Source organism: Magallana gigas, chromosome 8 (genome assembly GCF_963853765.1).
Source record: "Magallana gigas chromosome 8, xbMagGiga1.1, whole genome shotgun sequence".
In the NCBI taxonomy this organism is placed as follows: domain Eukaryota; kingdom Metazoa; phylum Mollusca; class Bivalvia; order Ostreida; family Ostreidae; genus Magallana; species Magallana gigas.
In genome coordinates this window covers 36,179,171-36,183,212 of record NC_088860.1, presented here as the reverse complement: position 1 = coordinate 36,183,212, position 4,042 = coordinate 36,179,171, and the positions used below count along the sequence as shown (strand labels likewise).

Below are 4,042 nucleotides of genomic sequence, written 5' to 3'. Positions count from 1 at the left end.
TTCCGAAATTCCATTTACCATTACGAGCCCGATTTAATTACCCCAGTCATTAATTCAGTCGTTATCACTATGTAGCATTTGACCAAACATTATAAAAAGTAATTTTAAAGAAATCACATTACATATCTCTCTCTCTCTCTCTCTCTCTCTCTCTCTCTCTCTCTCTCTCTCTCTCATTTTTAGTCTGTCTTTTTGCTTAATGCTTAAACATTATTTTATATATTTGTTTTTGAGGAGTGAATTTTTACAGATTCTCAGTTTATGTATTTTTTATTAACCACAGGCTCCGCCTGCTCCATTTTAAAATTTTCTCTTAATAAAAAAAATCTGTGTAAAATAATCCGCCGGTGCTTTAGTCGTGACGTTATATTTTACATTTTCTAGAACCTCAACATATCAATGCAATATACACATTTATCATCAATGAAGAAATCTGAAGAAAAAAATCTTTTTACTCTGTGTGTGTTTTGTTTAATTTTGGGGGGTGTTTTGTTTGTTTTGTTTTGTTTGTTTGCTATTTTTTAAAAACAGCCTTTATAAAGGTAGCTTTTTCTTTCAGAAATCATTCATTCATTTATTCAATCATTGATGTCAGGCTTAAACAAATAAAATATTTTCATCAACAATTCGTCTATTTAAAACTAGTTCTAAAGACTTTAAAATTTGCATGCTTGTTGAAAGTTGCGCTCTATATATGTATTTGATTTTCCTCAAAAAAGAGAGAAAAAAAACTTGTGCAACCATTTGACCGATTAAAATGATTGAGTTCTGCAAAAAATAGCTTCACTCCTTATGTCATACAAAGTAAGATACAGGTATATAGACGAATAATATTTCATGCTATGTACTAGTATGTATATATCCTCTCTCTCTCTCTCTCTCTCTCTCTCTCTCTCTCTCTCTCTCTCTCTCTCTGCATGTTTGTGTTGTAAAGTGTCATCTACATGTCTGTCTATTCATCTGTCCATCCATCCGTCATCCCCCTCTTTCTCTCACTCTTTTCTTGTCTACTTATATCTTTTACTTGCTACCCATCTCTCTCTCTTTCTCTCTCTCTCTCTCTCTCTCTCTCTCTCTCTCTCTCTCTCCCTCTCTCTAGCTCTCTCTGCATGTTTGTGTTGTAAAGTATCATCTGCATGTCTGTCTATTCATCTGTCCATCCATCCATCATCCCCTCTTTCTCTCACTCTCTTTTCTTGTCTACTTATATCTTTTACTTGCTACCCATCTCTCTCTCTCTCTCTCTCTCTCTCTCTCTCTCTCTCTCTCTCTCTCTGAGACTATCTCTCTCACACACATACATACACACACAAACACACTGTATCTCTCTCTCTCTTAATTTTTTTCTCTCTAAGTCTGAATGTCTGACTGTCTTTATTAAAATAGATGCTGTTTTTGTTCATGTTTACACTTATTCCTATCACATTTCTTTCTTTCCTCTTCTTTTCTCTGTTTTGGTATGCCTTGCTCTCTCTCTCTCTCTCTCTCTCTCTCTCTCTCTCTCTACATGTTTGTCTCTTAATGTCTCTATTTGTTACCTCTTTGCAACTGCATGTCCATCTATTCATCCATCTGTTTGTCTCTCCTTCTCCTTCTCTCTCTTTCTCTTGCTCCTTTTTCTTGTCTACTTATATCTTTTACTTGCCATTTATATCTTCTCTCTCTCTCTTTCTCTCTCTCTCTCTCTCTCTCTCTCTCTCTCTCTCTCTCTCTCTCTCTCTGTATGTGCATGTATGTTTAAGAAATAAATGGCAATTTAAAAAGTTCATTGGGATATGAACTTGGTTGGTCACATGATCAAATCCTGTAAAGCTAGGAGGGCTTCTCAGAAGATTTGATCAAGTACCATCCAAATTTATATCCTGGTGAATTACTTAACATTGCTTACATTGTATATATATGTTTGATAATACCAAATCATTAAAATGATGTTTTTTGTTTACAAATTTATGCAATTGTCAAATGATAAGCATGTGCAATTATCATGAAAAAGTTTACACAGAATTGATTAGTTCATATAACTAAAGGAAGCAATTTGTAAATGTAGATATTTACATTTCACATTGTGTGGAAAGCTACTAAAGATATAAGCACCATTACACAGACTGGGTACCCAAAGGTTTAAATGATGAGTTCCCCGGTCGACAGTAAATTATGCTATGGAAAGTGTCTACTGTCAACTGAGAAACAGGTTGACTGTTGACAGTAGACACTTTCCATAACAGGTTGTCAACCCTCAACCTGTCCCTCAGTAGATAGATCAATAGAATATTTCATGGAAAGTGTAAACTGTCAACCCTCAACCTGTCCCCCTGCATGTCAACATGAAATTGTTTCTCTGTGTTGTACATGTTTATTTATTACTAAACATTTCTTGTTATTTTTTCAGCCTATTGTTCTATTAAACATGTGTGTATTTCCCCCTTCCCTTCTGCTTTCTGACTGCATCTGTCTGTATGCTCTATCTGTTTGTCTCTCTGTCTTTGACACTCTCACTTTTACAGTCTCTCTCTCTCTCTCTCTCTCTCTCTCTCTCTCTCTGCATGTTTATTCCTAAATACCTCTGCATATATCTGTCTTTCTCTAACTCAGACTCTCCCCCTCTCCCTCTCTGTCTTTCTCTCTGTCTGTCTGTTTCTCCCTCTCTCTGTTCTCTCTGCTCTCTCTCTCTCTCTCTCTCTCTCTCTCTCTCTCTCTCTCTCTCTCTCTCTCTGCATGTTACTGATGCCTGTGTATAAAAGCTCCATCTGTCTTTAATCAATTTGATCTGTCTGATATGATCTGAGTATAATCCATTTCTCTCTCTGATATTTTTATTTCAAATATGTGACATTGTCTTAATGTTTTATATGATGATAAATTGAACAATTTTTATTTCTTATATTTCAAGATGGCCTGATAATCTATAATACTGCAGCTTAGCATGCACAAATATCAGGCAGGTTATATATAAAACATTTTTATTCAATATTAATGATTAATGTTAATCTTTAAGATGATCAAGGATGACGATAAAATGTACATTTATTATGGTTAAAATCAAGCTAAATAAATTACAGGACTTAGTTATTATCCAGTATGATTATCTATTTGAAACTATTGCTAACAGCATTCCACTGTCTTGGTCATTTCACACAATGAAAATCTGTTTAAGTTTTTTATTAATTTTTTTTTCATGTGTCTTATTTTTTCATCATCCTCTCTTGGGCCCCCATTCTTTACTTTTTCTCTGTCCCTGGCTCGATAATTGCCACATGTGTGTTTCAGCAGAGTATCATATTTCTAGTCTGACTCAGTTTTAGCACAACATTCCAATGTGATTAAATTCATGAACTAGGCTAGTTTCACCAGACACAAGAAATGAGTTTATGCCCCCCCCCCCCTCCCAAGAAAAAAAACCCAAATTTAATGTTAATACAGCAATAAAAATATAGTTCTACTGACAATAGAATGCAAGTTCAAAGAAAACATTCATTGATCCTATTGAATATATGATAAAAGATGGAAAGAGATTTACTTTGGCTTTAAATTATTAAAATGTACTTTTTGTTAAGTTAATTTTGTTAATTTATATATTTTGATAAAAAAAAAAAAAATTAAAATAAATTAAAGCATTTAATCATACATGTAATTGCATGCTTTAAAGTTTACTAAATTAATACAATTTATTTCTCACACAACATTAGAAACTACCCATGGATCATCACAGTTCTTTCTGAGTAATCAAATCATAATATTTCCTTATTAAACACCCGAATAAAAAAAGTATGCCATTCACACTGAATTAGCAATTTAGGTTAAAGATGTTATCTCATATTTCACCCAGAACAAGCAACATAACTGATGAAACATAAGTTTATATGTACAATGTCATGTACATGGGAAGAATAAATGGGTCAAAATATACACTAATTATTAATTATCAGTAAACCTGTTGATCTCACTATCTTTTTATTAATTCTTTTAGGTCAATGTTATGCATGTGCTCTCTCTCTCTCTCTCTCTCTCTCTCTCTCTCTCTGGAATGAAAATGATAAAATAA

General features: G+C 33.5%; 2 protein-coding genes across 8 annotated transcripts in view; one reads left to right on the top strand and one right to left on the bottom strand.

Annotated features, from left to right (window-relative positions):
* Positions 1-4,042, top strand: part of LOC117689995 (serine/threonine-protein phosphatase 6 regulatory ankyrin repeat subunit B-like) — a 568,848-nt gene that overhangs the window by 314,934 nt on the left and 249,872 nt on the right. The gene's annotated exons all lie outside the window — the stretch shown is intronic.
* Positions 1-4,042, bottom strand: part of LOC105343765 (cysteine-rich venom protein latisemin) — a 182,459-nt gene that overhangs the window by 146,848 nt on the left and 31,569 nt on the right. The gene's annotated exons all lie outside the window — the stretch shown is intronic.